This window comes from Macaca mulatta, chromosome 7 (assembly GCF_049350105.2).
Source record: "Macaca mulatta isolate MMU2019108-1 chromosome 7, T2T-MMU8v2.0, whole genome shotgun sequence".
Taxonomy (NCBI): domain Eukaryota; kingdom Metazoa; phylum Chordata; class Mammalia; order Primates; family Cercopithecidae; genus Macaca; species Macaca mulatta.
The window spans coordinates 85,850,936-85,862,629 of NC_133412.1; the positions used below are offsets into that span (position 1 = coordinate 85,850,936).

At 34.4% G+C, this 11,694-nt stretch overlaps 1 long non-coding RNA gene across 1 annotated transcript in view; it reads right to left on the reverse strand.

Annotated features, from left to right (window-relative positions):
• The window catches only part of LOC144329657 (uncharacterized), a 51,151-nt gene extending 40,017 nt beyond the window's left edge, over positions 1–11,134 (reverse strand). Inside the window, exons 1-2 of the long non-coding RNA XR_013395267.1 lie at positions 10,996–11,134; positions 9,821–9,903 (exon numbers count right to left, since the gene is read on the reverse strand). This is a non-coding gene — a long non-coding RNA (uncharacterized LOC144329657). The remainder of the gene's footprint in view (positions 1–9,820; positions 9,904–10,995) is intronic.
• Positions 11,135–11,694: the final 560 nt, after the last annotated feature.

The following is an 11,694-nucleotide window of genomic DNA, read 5'->3' on the forward strand; positions in this document are numbered from 1 at the left end:
TGCATATAATTGACATGTGCATATAATTTAATTATATGCATATAGGTATGGGAAAGATGCATTAAATACTTTTAGGCATTAAAATTCATCCTGTAGAATGCTTTGACAATAGAAAATACAAAATATTGTTGAATGAACAAAGACATTTACAAAACAGCAAATACAGCATGCTCTCAACTTTGTAATTTTGCCTAGAATTAGAGTAAATATATGTACAGGCAGAATATATGGCGGTACATATTGTGTGTTGTTAGCACAAAATATCTACTCCTTTGGCCTGCCTAAAATTTGTATTATTCAGATCAATATATTTTTTCAGAACACATTAGCACTGAAAGAGTTCCTCCATTTTCTACAGTTCCTCCATTTTCTACAGTTCCTCCATTTTCTACAGCAAACAGAGATTTTGAAATGAAGAGGACACATTTTCCAGAAATGAAGAGATGGTAAGGACAGACGTTTGCCTAATTCCTGCCCCTCTGCACATGATCTGCCTCACATTCTGAGTTGCTGTAAGTACAAAGCAGGTACTGAGTAATGAAAACATATGTAACAAAAGGAAGAAAGAGAAGGCCAGTTCCTAATCTGGGACAAGACAGATCCAGGATGAGACACTGAAGCTAAAATTAAGTCATTACAATTTTGCCTAGGATGGTCTTAAGTCAGAGCCAGCCACCCTGCCTCCATCTATGCCCCTCTCTTTCATGGGTAATTCATGTTTAAATGTATCAATTCACCCAGGTTCTGGAAAGAACATATCTCCAGCTTGTTTAGGTTTCCTCCAATGCCTCATTATATTATCACTACATCTAAGTACAACCATATATGAGGAATAACTAAAGGATTTTCAAGTTAGTAGTGCTGAGTAAGAAATAAGAGATTGTTGTAGAGCAAGGTCATGAAAAAGATCGAGCTACAGAAACTTAAAAATAGAGTATAACTAGATATAAAGATTGTACTGATGTTAGGGGCCCTAAATCCTGAAAGACACACACGATAAAAGATTAAAGGGCTACAAATCACTTACTTCTCTCATAACACATATATTTTAGTCTAATTGCCTATTTTTATGTGTCTCTTCATTAGTCGATGAATTTCCTGAATGCAGGGTCTATATCATCTTCATCTGTGTACCCCCAACCAACACAAACACACTTGGTGAAGTGTTTGGCATAGAGAAGAAATTTAATCAATGAAAGTTGAGAATATAATGTTATGAATGAGGGCTAATGAGAGAGAAAGAAATAATAATATGCCATCCAAAAGAAGTAAAAGCAATCAAGTTATCTTTTATACAAATACTAGAGACTTACAAGTTTCAGGGCTAAGGAGTTCAACCCCATGGGTAGAAATGGTATTCCCATCTCTGGGGAAAAATGAACTTAAAAGCATACTTCATCCATGATTTAATCAAGGTATTATTGAGATCTATAAGGAGCAGCAATTTTCATCATTGGAAATGAATAAGAAATAAGATATTTCTGCTGCAAGAGCAATTTCGATTAATGTTACTGAGAAAGAAAAGAATGAACAATTGTAATACTCAAATGCTGCCCAGTTTTTAAGAACACCAAAGTGGATTCACATTTTCATATGCCTGAGGTGATCAGGTGAAATCCTGCGTGAATATAGAGACAAATATGTGAGGTAGACTGTTATATTCATTAAAATTTTCAACCCTGATATTCTACAATTGCAACATAAATTCCTCATTTTAAAGGTAGTTGTATAATACATGCTACAGAATAGAAAATTAAAAATTGGAAAAAGATGAAGTCCAGAGATTCCAGAATAAAGTTTGGTTTTTATATGGAGTTGTATTTGCTTACCTTAGGATTGTAAGGACATGATATTAAAATAGTTCTATCCATAGTTCTAATAATAGCTCTATTTTGGGTATTTGAAACAAAAATTTGGAGGAAAACGTACCTTCAAAGAGTTAAATATACACACTCATGAGCTCATTAATATCTCTCAAAAATCTATCATGTAGGAACTTTACTAAACAAAATACATTTATACATTTTATAGAAGTAATTTAATAAATATTATATTTTCATTTACTCACTAAACATATTGAGTAATATGTCTTTCTCTGTGCTAACTCTGTCCTATCGGTTTTGGGATTACCTTGATGACAATATCTTATCTGGCATGCATAATGCCATTTCCTCCTTCCACATACAATTCTCAGATTTTTAAGCTCTTTCTCATCAAGCCCAGACATGCCCTCAGCATCCCTTTCATCACAGGACTTTAGGCAGCCACTACCATTTGGTGAAAAGTAGCATGCAAAATGCATCTAATTTGCCATTTCTCATATGTGACATCAAAGAACTCACAGTTTAGTTGAAGACAGGACATAACTCACAAATGTTTGTGTGTTTTGATAGGGCAGGATTTTAGTAATTAGTGTGGACTGTGTAAGTTTCAGTGGAGGAAGAGGTCACTCCAGGCCGGAGCAGGGACAGAGGTGAGTTCAGGTAATTGGTCTGCCACTTGGCAGTGTTGAAATGTGACTTCAAGTTTAAAGGGAGAGAATGATCAACAGAACAAAACAGGAGAAACAAAAATGTAGGTACAGGAATAATGTGCAATGTATTCATCATTATGCAAGGTAATATTTCTTTCTTAAAATGTGCACTAATGTAATTTCTTAAATCCCCAAGAAAATGTCCAATTCTAGCTTATTCTACTGGGTTTGTTAAATAAATATACCTTCTCCTATCCTTGTGTTCAGTGAATTTTAAACTTCTGACATGCTCCCCTTCAGCTTGTGTCTTTCTAGCTAGAGTTTAAATTTTCCAGTCTATCGCCTCTTATCCCCTTGAGCGTTTTATTTGTCATTCTCTGTACAAGTTGCAAGCACATGGACACTTTCATGAAAAGAATAAAGGGCTGTGGTGACAATAACTTCTCATGTGCAGACTCATGTGAGTTTATGAAGTGCTGGTGCAAACAGTCACTGTCCCAGGAAATCATCTTGCATGGGCTACTCCTTGAGTTTCCCTTTCACACATAATCTATCATTAATCTCCTTTTATTCAAAAAAATTATCAGATGCTGACCACTTTCAAGGTTTTGTCTAAAACACTAGGGTTAAAGGATTCATAAGAAATGGTCTTTGAGGGCAAAAAAAGAAAAAATATCCAATGAAGTCAACAGATGCGTAAAAAGATATTCGTTTTAAAAATTGAGCTAAATGCAATGATGCCTATGTTCACAGAGTGTCTTAAGAGCAATAAAAGGTGATCTATCGCTTAGCTTGAGGAAGGGATAAATCAAGGAAAATTTCCTGGAGGCCAAAGTACCCAGTTTGTTTCCTGAGGACTAAAATGATGTTGGTCAAAGAGAGAGGCTTCTGAGGAACAGAGGGCTTATCCCATAAGCAAATGACATAAGCCATTTGCTATTATTGTGTTTCTGACCACAATGCACAACTAAGTTTTGGTTTCTAATCAACAGCCACCGTGTGTCAAAACGGCAATACCATATCCTCAGTTCATAGCTGCGTGTTTCTGATTCAGCATGGAGAGTGTTATACTGGCCTAGTCTACGATGGCTCACAGGTGATACAGAAGGAACTCACTACCCAGTGATGAGAAAATAAAGAGGTTTACTCTAGATGAGTGCTTCTTAAAGTGTTGTCTCTAGACGTGCAGCATCAGCTTCACCTGAGACCATGTTAGAAATGCACATTCTCAAGCCTCACCTGGAACCTACTGAATCAGAAACTCTGTGGATAGGGCCCAGCGATGTGTGTTTTAACCAGCACTTGAGGTATTTCTGGTATGCTTAAAGTTTGAGAAAAGCTTCCCTAGTTAGGAACTGAATCACACCAAAACAGTAAGCATTGGTTTTTCCAAAAGAAAGTTGGAATGTTCTTATCTGAAAGGGAGAAAAATGAATGATGGCCAGCTGTTCAATGTTATTCAAGAATACAATATTTGGAAAAAATGTATAAGAAGACAGTCAAAGGTCCAATGTGGTGGCACATGCCTTTAATTCCCGTGCTTTGGGAGGCTGAACCAGGAGAATCACTTGAGGCCAGGAGTTGAGACCAGCCTAAGCAACATATCAAGGACCTCATTTCTAGAAAATATTTTAAAATTTACCAGCTGTGGTGGCACATGCCTGTAGTCCTAGCTACTCTGGAGACTGAGGTAGAAGGATCGAATAAGCCAAGGGATTCAAGGTTACAGTGAGCTATGATGGCACTACTATACTCCAGCCTGGGCAACAGAGTGAGACCCACTCTGTCTTTAAAAAAAAGAGAGAGAGAGAGAGAGAGAGAGAGAGAGAGAAAGATAGTAATAATATTTAGAAACTCTATTTATTTAGTCACTTTAATTAATGAAAGAGTTAAAGGAATTTAAGCTACATCTTTTTAAAACTACATGGCCCTCCTTTTAAATCAAAGACTTCAATCCAGGTCTTTCTATTGTATTCCATTTGTACTTCCACATTAGAATTTCTCTATGCCAAAGAATTATGAAAATCTATATTTTGCCATTGTACCACTTTAATATTCATTTTAATGACATAATATAAAAGTTCCACTTTAGTGAGAACACCCATAGCATAAATACCGTATAATAGGACATTTTAATTTTAGTAGCAAAGAAGCTGTGCTCCTGCATGGCTCTAACATGATGGATAAAAGCATCCAAATTCAGTTTTTAGAACAACTTTTGGTCTACATTAGCAAAAATAAATATTAACATAAGAAATATATGATGGAAAATCATTAGCACTGTATGAACAATTAATTCAAAATGGTACATTGATCTTTAAGCCCCCTAAAATAAAATTTATTAAGCAATTCTAAATGTTTCTCTAGCAAAAGCCTTCAGTATTTAACACATTTTTAGATAACTTAAGTAGAAAGAACACACTAAACATTGAAGCAAATCTTGATGGTTTGGATGGGAAATTCATGGGCCTCACTAGTAAGACAGAATTTCGTAGGCAGGAATATATTCTTATACTAGCTTTGAAGTCAGCTTCTTTTAAGATAGGTAAATATTATGCTTCTTGCATTTTGATTCCCTACTAAAAGAGAGTAAATATTCATGTAAATTACTCTCATGACCTCATGTTCACTTGAATGGAATAGCCGGTTTAGAGGGAACCTAAAACACTGGGAGGAAACCCACCAACTTGGATACAAAACCAGGAAAGGGGGTTGGGGATCCATGCTGTGTGGAGAACAAGGGGGAAATATACATTCCGTTTTTTCTTTCTTTTTATTGCTGCTTCTCCCCATTGATATCAGTGAAGGGGCTAAAATTTTGAGAGAAAAACTGACCTTGTAGCTAGAGACTGGGAAAGGGGACTTCTAAAACTAGACAATGTGTGAGAAACACTGAGAAGAAGAGAGGAAGTACTCTAACTATGTATATAAGTTAACTAAAATTCCTGCTTTTTCTCCCAAAGTGCATAAGCAAGAGCAAATCCAAGAAGCATAGCAAACATTTTGAGAGCTGAACTAACATATAACTACTACTCAAGTCCTAGCTGAAATTTTGATTGGTACATTCAGAATAGCAAAACCTTTGAAAACTAAACTGATAATGGAACAGTTAGCCAAAGAGGGTGAAACAGAATTTGTGGTCAAGGCAGAATGGGTTAATTCACTGGTAAAGAACAATTTAAAATTATCCAGAAGATCTTAATGGGTTCCAACGTCTCATAACATATTACTAAAAATTATTAAGATACTATCAAAGCTCTTCACTATACAAAGAACCAGGAAATCTGAGCAATTAACAAAAAAAAAAAAGATATGACACAGCTATTAAAGTTATAGTCTTACCTCAGAGATATTGCAGGCTCAGTTTAGACCAAAGAAATAAAGTGAATATCGCAAGACAGTGAGTTACACTTTTTTTGGTGTCCTAGTGCATACAAAAGTTGTTTATACTATACTATAGTCTGTTAAGTATGCAACAGCATTGTGTCTAAAAAATGCCTTAATTAAAAATACTTTATTGCTGAAAATGCTAAGAATAATCTGAGCTTTCAGCAAGTTGTAATATTTTTGCTGGAGGAGGTTCTTGCCTTGATGTTGATGACTGCTGACTGATCAGAGCAGTGGTTGCTGAAGTCTGGAGTGGCTGTGGAAATTTATCAGAATGACACAATGAAGTCTGCTGCATCAATTGACATTCTTCATTAAAGATTTCCCTGTAGCATGTGATGCTGTCTGATAGCATTTCACTCACAATAGAACTTCTTTTAAAATTGAAATCAATCCTCTCAAACCCTGTTGCTGCTTGATTCACTAAGTTTATCTGATAGTCTAATAGTTTTTGTTGTCATGTCAACAGTGTTTACAGCATTTGTACCAGTTGTATGTTCCATCTCAGAAACAATGTTCTTTGCTCATCTATAAGAAACAACTCATCATCCACTAAAGCTTTATCATGAGATTGCAGCAATTTAGTCATGTCTTCAGACTCACTTATATTCATATATATTTAGCATCATTTATATCATTTCTGGCATTTTTTGAATCCAAATATTCATGTAATATCTTGTCTATAAAACTTCCTTTAGCATTCCTTGTAGTGCAGGCCTTTGGCAATAAATTGATCCCTTCCCGGTGTAAAAAAAAAAAGTATTTAACTTGTTTTCATTTATGAAAAACATTATTACTGTACACAGGGTTCTAATTCAGTACTTTAAACATATGACTCCATTGCTTTCTGGCTTGCATAATTTATAATGAGAAGTCTGCTGCATTGCTTATATATGTGACTCTGTATGTTTTGTTTATTTTATCTCTAATTGGCTAAGATTTTTACTTCATTTTTGGTTTTCATCACTTTGGTTTAAATGTCTATTTTTTCTATTTTTTTCTTCTATATTTATACTTCTTGGGCTTTTCTGGGATTCTTCAATCTGTGATTTAAATCTCTTCATTAATTTGGGGAAATTCTAAGTTATCACCTTTTAAAATATTTTCTCTGACCAATATCTCCCTCATTTTCTTTCAGAAAGGTAATTATATGTATGTGAGATCATTTTATATTTTCTCACAGCTTTTGGATATTTTGCTTGTTTTTATTCTGTTTTCTTTTTGTAATCCTGTTGAATAATTTCTATTGACCTATCATTAAGTTAACTAATCTTTTCCTCAGATGTGTCTAGTAAACTGGTATATTTGTCAAAAAAGTCTTTATTTCTGATATCTATTTCTTTTTTCTAGGATTTTCATTTGATTTTAAATAGTGTTCTATTTCTATGAAAATACCACATCTCTTCATTCACATTGTCAACCATCATGCTAGACCCTTTAACATATAATTTACAGTTATTTTAAAGTATCTTCTAACTCTAAGTTCGTTTCTGTTAATGCTTTATCTTTTAAAAATGGGTAATTATAGTGTTTATTTGTTAATTTGGATGTATCATAGGTTTTATTGAAGAGGAGACATTCTCTATAACCAAAAAAATTTAGAGACTGAGGTAAGTAATAATTAAGACCATAATTTGGCACATCTTTTCTCTGGCTACTACTTTGAGATGCTGAGTAAATCTAGTAAGAAATTAAGCTAAATTTCACTTTTTCACTATAGTTACCCTCAAGGCACTACAGATTTAAAGCCCTGAAGTTGTGGAATGCTATTAGTAGTCTCCATATACAATTGTCACAGAGGAGTCTCTCTAAACTCTTGCCCCTCTTTCAGTAGTAGACAGCTGTTGCTGATGACTCCATTCTTGGCTCATTGTAGGGGACTAGAGGTGGTTATATATCCTCCTGCTTCAGATTCAGTCTTATGCAGGGCCAGTGTACCTTGAGGGTAAGCCTTTTTCAGCATTTTTGTCTTCTCCAATGGCAACCAAACTGTCCTGTATCTGTGGAGGTCTCAAGCCAGAGGATGTCCTGTCCATATCCAGTATTCTTCACACTCTAATTGTTATTTGCACAGATTTCTGGATTCAGGATGGCTTCTTGCCTTTTTCTCAGGGAAATATGGCTTTTATTTCTACTTCTCCACCAAAATCAATAGCTTTACGTGGGCTCAGGGGCTAGAAAGTAGGACTCCTGTTCCTCACTCAGTGACTTAAAAATTTTGCTTCATTTTAGATAATCATTCAAGGTATTGAAAGAGACTTTGTGCCTTCCATCAGCAGCAGTCAATAACCCCTAATGTACCAATAAGTGGGTTATTTCCAGTCTCCTATTCTGCCCCCAGTACATGTTGTGAGCACCCAGTACAGGCAGATGAAAAGGAACTTTAAGTGAATACAGACTCCCCTGTGTCCAGTGTTACTAGTTATTCTAAACTGTAACATTAGCCCACACTTGCTCTTTAATAATTTATAAAAATTTCAACTACTTTATTTTTACTTGCTTTTATGGAGGCTACTTCTTTAACCTGTGTTCATCCAAAGATAAGAGTAGTGTTTTCTCTCTCTTTGGAGAGTCTTCCTATTCTTTGGAATTCAATTCACTTGTTGGGCTAATGATCTTAGCTCTTTGATGGGATCAAAGTTGTGATTTTGAATACTTGTCAGCTATTTCTCATGGTTAAAATGGGAAGGAATTTCCAGTGTGTTGTTTTTATATCCTAAGTGGAAATAAAAACTCCATCTCCAAGTTAGTTTTTAATTGTTTTACTTTCCTTTCTGGAAACCACACAGAAAACAAACAAAAAAAATAACAAGAACAAGAACTAACAACTCAAACTCCATTATTGGGTGTATGTTAAGAATCTACAAAAAGAGAAATTCCACACATTAAAAAGTATAGGTAGTCCTCAATCCAAAACCAATTAAATATGCAAAAGTAAAATATTTAGATCATAAAACAAAATATATATCTATAAATATATATGCACGGGCATTCATAGATTGAAAATGAATAAGACACACAAAAGCAAAACTCAGCATCTGAATTTCGATTTTTAAAATGCTATAAAAGTTATTTTGGAGACAATTGAATATGGTCTGTGTTTAAAATAATATTGTTAATACTATTACCATAGTACTGTTACTACTGCTACATTTCTCCATTATTAGGGTGGTGCAAAAGTAATTGTGGTTTTTGTCATTGAAAGTAATGGCAATATTTAGTATACTAGGCATGTTTGCACCAACCTAATGTAAGGGTACTGTCCTTATTTAAGGATAACGTATTTATTTTTAGAAGATGCATTCGGCATAACTGTATTTTAGTTAATAATACATGTGACTTATTTTCAAATGCTTCATTTGACCAATTGTATAGAGAGGAAACATACATTATAATTTAAAACAGTAGATTAATCTATATAAAGGGTATTGAGGTGTTTATTGTACAAATTTGTATAGGTTTAAATTTGTTTGGATAAATGCTTAGAGAGGGATTTTTTTCTTAATTTTTTGTAGACATATTGTAGACAATCTAAAAGATTAATTATAATCTTTTATAATTAATATGAATGATTTCTAATGAACACAATAAAGTCATTTATTACCTTTTTTAAAAAAATGTGTAAAGCTTACAGGTGGCATAGTACAAGGGCTACAATCCAGCCCAGAGAAATGACAACTTTGGAGAAACATGGCTTAAAGAGGTTATGGATGGGAGTTCGGAGTTTAACACCGGGTTTTAGTAACTTCCATGAGAGTTAACACTGTGATTTTTTTTTTTTTTTTTTTTTTTGCTGAAATACCTATAAGCAAAAGATAGGAAAGGAGAGAGAACACAATTCAATTACTGGCTATAGTGGGTTTAAAATAATTCTAATCGCTGAGGCAAAAATTAGAATTTGTGTACTATATAGTCATGGTAAAGATAAAATCATGGAGAATCTAACAAACACACACTGACCTCTGAACGGGCTTTCATCGGAAGGCACATTATGTGGAAGAGATGTTTTCTGTAGAACCTTGAAGTGAAGGTAGATAAAGAACCTATGGGAAAAATAATCTGATCACATCATTACCCTACTTAAACTTCATTAGTGACTCTATACTGCCAGGATAGAGATATAAGTCCTTGAGCCTGCCTAACAGAATTTCCATAGCCTATTCCCATGATACCCTCCACCATCTTTCCTACTGATTTTCCCACTAGTATTTGCACTGCCTCCAACAAGCCAAACATTTGTGGACTTCGAGAAACTGCATAGGCTTCCTTTTCAATGTCATGGACAAATCTGTCTAGCTGTCCAAGTCCTTTTCAGCTTTCTGAGCTCTGCCCAATCACAATCATCCCTTCCATAAAACTTTCCATCATTCTCCCCTAACTAAGGCGACCACTTCACCCTCAGAATATTCCACATATTTATCTCCCCAATTTAGTTACTGCATTAAAATTAGGGACAATGTCTTATTTGTCCTGCCTTATTAATATCTGATAGTGAGGTGTTAACTCTGAAATCAACAAGTGCCTACTTGATCGAGCATCTTGTGTCTTCCTCTTGCATGTATAATAGTGGATGATAACATGTGAACTAAGGCAAAGTGAAGAAACAAAACTAAAAGAGATTCTTGCCAATACAGAAAACAATGATCATCCTTCTGACAAATACAGTAGATTGCTTTTGGTATCCCAAATTTGATTCCCTGGAAAAGGACTCAAAATAGAATGTATTACCCTCCAAAATACTCTGAGCCACCAAAATAGGTTTTATCTACATAGTATCTAAAGCCATCCAAATGTGATGTGAAAATGTAATTGTTAACTTTAGTACGTGTCTACATAGCCAAAAATGCCACTTAATATAAAGTAACAATTTATAACAATATATTATTAAGCTCCTCATGAATGCTTGGAGTGATGCTCTAACACCTTACTACTTAAATACTGTCCTCAGAAATGTATTCTCAAGATCACCTCAGAACTTGTTAGAAATGCAAATTATTGGACCCCAGTCCAGACCTTCTGATTTGTAACATGTATTTTAACGAGATCACTAGATGATCATACAGGTATTAAAGTTTGAAAAGCACTTATCTAAAAGATATCTAAAATATCCAGAAGAAAACCTGAGTTTGACTAACCTTCTTTATGGAAGAAAAAAATTTGTATTTGCTCTGGTGATGTCAACTTAGCTGTTGTGGCCACATTCCTAATACACGAGATTGCTGATAGCATTTGTATCCATCTTGTATCCGTGTTATCAGGCACACACACTTGTCTGCATCTGCTGTTCACAGACAAAGCTCGCATTTTTGAAATGAGTAGCTACATCACCCTATTTGTGCTCAAATAATCACCCAGTGTTTATTTTCTTTCTGTGGAGGAATGTGCATGAGTTCACAAACTACAACTTGACTTCATAATGCATTCAGTATTTTTAAATTCAAAAAGGAGAAATAGAAGTGTGCATTGTTGGACTACTTTGAGTCTAGGAGATTAAAAATTAATAGTAAAGAAACAGCTTAGATAAAACTATGCTTTTCATGTTAGTTTCTTTTAGTAGCTGTGCTTTCTGAAATTGACTTCAGTTTCTTCAGTTAAAATTTGAAATGCAAATAATAAAGTTATTTAAATTTCTAGGGATTATGCTGAGATTTCTTTTTAAAAGAAATAAAGCATCTTTTGCTAAAAGAAATGCTGGAAATGTAATGCCCTATTTAAAAGACAATAAGTATATTGAATAGCGTTATAAAAAACAGTACATTTCTGCATTGAAAAAACCTATGATTTGACACTTTTTGTTTCCCTTTAAAAATAAATAAGACTTACATTAGCGAAGG